The sequence below is a fragment of the Mastomys coucha genome, chromosome X, assembly GCF_008632895.1.
Source record: "Mastomys coucha isolate ucsf_1 chromosome X, UCSF_Mcou_1, whole genome shotgun sequence".
NCBI lineage: Eukaryota > Metazoa > Chordata > Mammalia > Rodentia > Muridae > Mastomys > Mastomys coucha.
In genome coordinates this window covers 69,398,950-69,404,319 of record NC_045030.1, presented here as the reverse complement: position 1 = coordinate 69,404,319, position 5,370 = coordinate 69,398,950, and the positions used below count along the sequence as shown (strand labels likewise).

Here is a 5,370-nt window from a genome sequence, read left to right as displayed (position 1 = left end):
TTAATTGTTTTATTTATTTACATTCCAAATGTTGCTTCCTTCCCATCTCCCTCTCCAAGTGTTCTTCACACCATCTACCATCCCCTTTGTCTCTGAGAAGGGTGCTGGGCACCCACATTCACCTGCCTCCACCTCATCTTCCCCCAACATCCTTTAGCTACTACTGAGGCCAGACAAGGTAGTCCTCTGCTACATATGTGCCTTGGACCACCAACCAGCCCTTGTATGCTCTTTGCTTGGTCGCTTAGACTCTGGGAGCTCCCAGGGGTCAAGGTTAGTTGACACTGTTGGTGTTCCTATGGGGTTGCCATCCCCTCTAGGTCCTTCAATTCTTCCCCTAACTTTTCTGTAGAGCTCTCCAACCTCACTCCAATGGTGGCTGTAAGTATGAACCTGTCTTAGCTGCTTGTAGAGCTTCTCAGAGGACAGCCATAACAGGCTCTTGTCTGGAAGCACAACATGGCATGATTAATAGTGTCAGAGTTTGGTGCTCACCCATGGGATGGATTCCTATAGGTCAGTGGTCTGTTCAAGTAACCTAGGTCCAGTAGAGTAATAGGCCTTACAACCCTGAAGCACATAGTGGGCAATTTCTGTTCACAAGGGACAGTAGGTGTTCAGTCAGAACTCCTGAGTCTTTGGCTCCTGGCCCCTGTTTCAGTCCCAACCTCTCACATCTGCCCCCACAGGAGATGTGTGCTCTATCAGGTAGACAATGCCCCAAGCTCCCAGCATTCTAGCTGGACCCTACACCCAGTCATCTTGCCACAGCTAGGCATGCTTCACCCCAGATAGGCACACCTCACAAAATATAAGGGACAGTACACCCCCTCCCCTCTCTCTTGCTCTTTGTTTTCCTCTTGCCCTCTTCTTCTCCTCTCTTTTTCTTTGTTCTTCTCTTGTCCTCTTCCCTCTCTTGCCTCTTCCTCTCTCTCCTGCTCTTTGTTCTCTTCTCTTGCTTTCTTCCTCTTCTCTTGTTCTTTGTTCTCCTCTTGCTCTCCTCTCTTGCTCTCTAGCTTTCTTCCTTTTCTCACTCTCTCCTTTTCTTCTCCTCTCCTTCCTCTCCTTTCTTTCTCTTTACATGGCCAGCCTATTTTCTCTTTCCTATAATAAAATATCTCACTCATGCATTGCCTCCTTTTTAACTAGTGTACCGTGCAGCCCCAGGGCCTCAGCAGCAGAGAGCCCAGGTATCAGCAGCAGAGAGCCACAGCACCAGGCAGCAGGAGAGAGACCACGCCAGCTATGGGCCAATGTTTCTCTGCTGGTACCTATGGTGGAGGGCTCTCTGCTGCTGGGGCCTCTGGCTGTATGGCACGTTAGTTAAAAAGGAGGCAATGTATAAGTGAGATATTTTATTATAGGAGAGAGGAAATAGGCCGATCATGTAGAGAGAAGGAAAGGGGAGGATAAGAGAAGAAGAGAAAGAAAGGAAAGAAAGGAAACGAGAGCAAGGCGGCAAGAGAGACCAGAAGAAGGCAAGAGAAGAGAACAAAGAGCAGGAGAAAGAGGAAGAAGCACAAGAGGGAAGAGGGCAAGAGAAGGGACAAAGAGCAGGAGAGGAAAGGAAGAGGGCAAGAGAAGAACAAAGAGCAAGAGAGAGGGGAGGGGGTGTACTGTCCCTTATATTTTGTGAGGTGTGCCTATCTGGGGTGTGGCATGCCTGGCTTGTGGTCAGATGACTGGGTGTAGGGTCCAGCTAGAATGCTGGGAGCTTGGGGCATTGTCTACCTGATAGAGCACACATTTCCTGTGGGGGCAGCTGTGAGAGGTTGTGACTGAAACAGGTGCCAAAGACTCAGAAGTTCTGGTGGAACAGCTAGCATCCCTCGTGAACAGAAATTGACTACTGTGTGCTTCAAGGTTCTACGCCTATTACTCTACTGGGCCTAGGTTGCCTGAACAGACCACTGCCCTATAGATTCCTAGTTGTTCTGGTCACTGGATAGCCTTTCCTTCAGTCTCTATTCCATTATTAATTTTAGACAGGAACAATTCTGGCCCTGTCTATCTAATGGATCTCAAGGTTTCTTCAGGTTTCATTTCTCCACTGTTGGGCATTTTGGCTGAGGTCATCTCCATTGAGTCCTGGGAGCCTTTCACATCCCAGGTCTCTGGGGCTTTCTAGAGGTCTCCCCTCTCCCACAGCTGCATATTTCCATTCATTCTCCTGACCCTCTGGATCTCCCTTTTCTGTCCCTTCCTTCTCCTCTCCCACCCAGGTCCCGCTCTCACGCTGCCTCCCACTCTTATTTTGTTCCCCCTTCTCAGTAAGATTGAAATATGCTCACTTGGATCTTCCTTGTTAAACTTAATAAGTGGGTTTTATCACAGGTATTCTGTATGTTTTTGGTTAATATCCACTTATCAGTGAATACCATGCATATTCTTTTGGTTCTGGGTTACCTCACTCAGGATGATCTTTTCTAGTTCCATTCATTTGCCTGCAAAAACAAATGAGATTTTTTTTTTATTTCTAAGAAAAAGCTTTTGAAAACATATAGTTGGTATTCAGTAATATTATAGTAATTAAATAATGTAATGTTTTTCCAAAGAATGAGTGGATTTCAAATTGAATAATAATTGCATTCATATTTATCCTAATTTTGATCAATAGGTATTGATTTTAAGGTAATACTAATTATTGCTAACTAATTATTTTTACATATGTTTTTCTTTGCTTTTCTGAAAATGATAGAAAAAGCTCAAATGAAGATTTTATTATTTTGCTATTAAATATTAAATAGTGGTGATCCAGCATGGAGATCTGATCTCTCAGGATTTTATAATCAGTAGCTGGAAGGACCAAGTCATCCAAGAGAGAAAATATCTCCATCGTTATTCTAAAATATGAAGGACTTGTGGAAGTTGCTGTTGATATTTAAATGTTACTGGTAATAAGTAGTGCATTTTAAATCGATGTTATAAAAAGAGTGGGCAGTCTTGGAGCAGTCATAAAACAAGTAACAAATAAGAATATTACTTTCAAAACATAAGAGTTTCTTTTGTAGCTTCAGGAGATAATGGTTTTTATTATGATGTCAATTTTCGTCTATTTTTTCTATAGTTTGGAAGATACCCTGTGTTTCATGAGAGAGAATAGGCAGATATTTAGTGGTCTCTTTCTGTTATTCCTTTGAGGCTCTGGATGATCAATGTAAATCTCGTACTAAAATCACAGCAGGTATACAAAAATCTGAAACCCTCATCAATTCTCATAATGGTTCCTTTATGCCACATGTATTTGCAGGAAGCTCAGGTGTTTAGAAATATATGATCCCTTGGTCAATATCAGAAATTCTCTGTTTTCTTTTCTCCTATTGGTTAATGGGCTTCTGATAAGCAATTTCTTACAGAATGTATTTGCTACCCTTTAGTGAGGAGATTGGAACTGGAAGTTGAGGTGAAATTATCCTTAGTTTATAGTTAGTATATGCAATTTTAATTAAATAATATAATTCTGTTAGTAAATGCATAGATGTACAGGTATTTAGACAAGCAGAAAGGTGTCCCCTTCAAGTCACAAAATGGTTCTGCATCTAATGTCCTGTTTTGGAAGAAGACAGGAAATATTGGTAATATCAATGAGCTTTTAGTGTTTCGCTAGGTATTTGCTCAAGTGCATGGAGCAGAACTGAGACATTTTATGTATTCTAATTGTAGTGAAGATATTTAGAGGAATAATATTTGGCACTCTGATAAGAGGAAAATTAAATTCATCATCTCTTATCAACAAATGTAACATTGTTCAACTATTTTGTTTGGTTGTTTAGTTTTGTAGTTCTTTCAAGATAATGCTTATGTTAAATTCACCATCTCGTCTACTATAGTAGTTTCCCCAAATAGTATACCTATTAAGCAAAACAGGGTATTCTTTTGGTTTCTAATCTGATTTCTGAAATAAAACTAAAACTGGAATGAGATATGGTGTAGTTTCTGCATGATTTCCCGAGAGAGATCTCCTAAACTAACACAATAAATATGTAATTGTAAATGTCCATAGATTCATATATTCTTTCACAGTGGGCCATTGGGATTCGTCAGTAGTCTGGAGATGTCATGGATCTTCTTTTGTCTATTTCATGTATTGTTTTACTGAAGTTTTTATTGAACTATAAGGGACATGGAACTATAATTTTCAGAAGTTATTTGAAAAACACACACACACACACACACAAAACCCCCCAAAATTAAATGAAAGTGTGGCCTGTTATGTATAGAGATGAAGAGAAACACATTCTTTGAGTTTGCTGCAATGACTATGGAATTCAATTTTGTTCTGAAGTAGAACGCTAGTATCATATAACAATTCTGATGAATTTTTGAGAAATGACTAAAGTGTTTTTCTACAGTCTTCACCACTTTCTATTTGCATCAATACTCAAAAGACTAATTTAGCTGGATCTGAAACAGTATATATTTTCTGCCTTGCCTTTTTTGGTTTGAATTATATATTTTTATAACAGAAATTTTAATAGGAATAAAGTGGCATTTTACTATATTTTTTTTCTGGTTCTGAGGATCAAAGTTAAGGAATTATACATGACAGGAAGCACTTTACTATTCCTGATCTGTAACCCTAGCCTTCATGTTGGCTTAAAAATATGCTATATTTTTATCTGATTTTCTTTTTTTTTTTTTTGTGGGTGACACATGATACTTTTTTATATGTATACATCAGAAGACAACTTACAAGAATCTGTTGTCTTCCTAGCATGTGGGTCCTTGGGATCAAACTTGGGTTTTCAGGGTTGGCAACAGGTGCTGTTACTTGCTGAACTAGGTATTTTGCCGGACTCTCTTTGGCATGTACTTTCACATTTTTAATAATGAACGATGGTAAGAATGTGTATAGCTCTTTTTTTGTTTTTGTATTTTTTCCTTTTTTTATTCACTTTGCATCACAATAACAACCTTCCTCCCTTTATCTCCCCCCGCCCCACAGCAGGTAACAGAGTCAGAGTCAGCCCCTGCTCCAGTTGTTACGAGACCCACATGGAGACCACACTGGACATCTGCTGCATATGTCTAGGTACATCCCATGGATGCTTTTTGGTTGGAAGTCCAATCTCTGTGAGCCCTTATGAACTCAGGTTAGTTGACTCTGTAGGTTTTATTGTGGTGTTTGACCCTTTCTGCTCCTTCAATCCTGGCCCTCCACTGTTCTACAAGACCCCTATGTGCCTAATGTTTGGCTGTAGGTCTCTGCATCAGTTTTCATTAGCTGTTATGCGAAACCACTCAGAAGACAATTATGCTGGGCTCCTGTCTGCAAGCATAGCGGAGTATCATTAATAGTGTCAGTAGAGTTGGCTCTTTCTCATTGGATAGGTCTCAACTTGATCCAGTGGTTGGTTGGCCATCCCCCCA

General features: G+C 40.4%; 1 long non-coding RNA gene across 2 annotated transcripts in view; it reads left to right on the top strand.

Annotated features, from left to right (window-relative positions):
- LOC116093021 overlaps positions 1-4,976 on the top strand; it is a 15,671-nt gene extending 10,695 nt beyond the window's left edge. For both annotated transcript variants that reach the window (XR_004119596.1, XR_004119593.1), the window contains one exon: positions 4,946-4,976. This is a non-coding gene — a long non-coding RNA (uncharacterized LOC116093021). The remainder of the gene's footprint in view (positions 1-4,945) is intronic.
- The last annotated feature ends 394 nt before the right edge of the window (positions 4,977-5,370 follow it).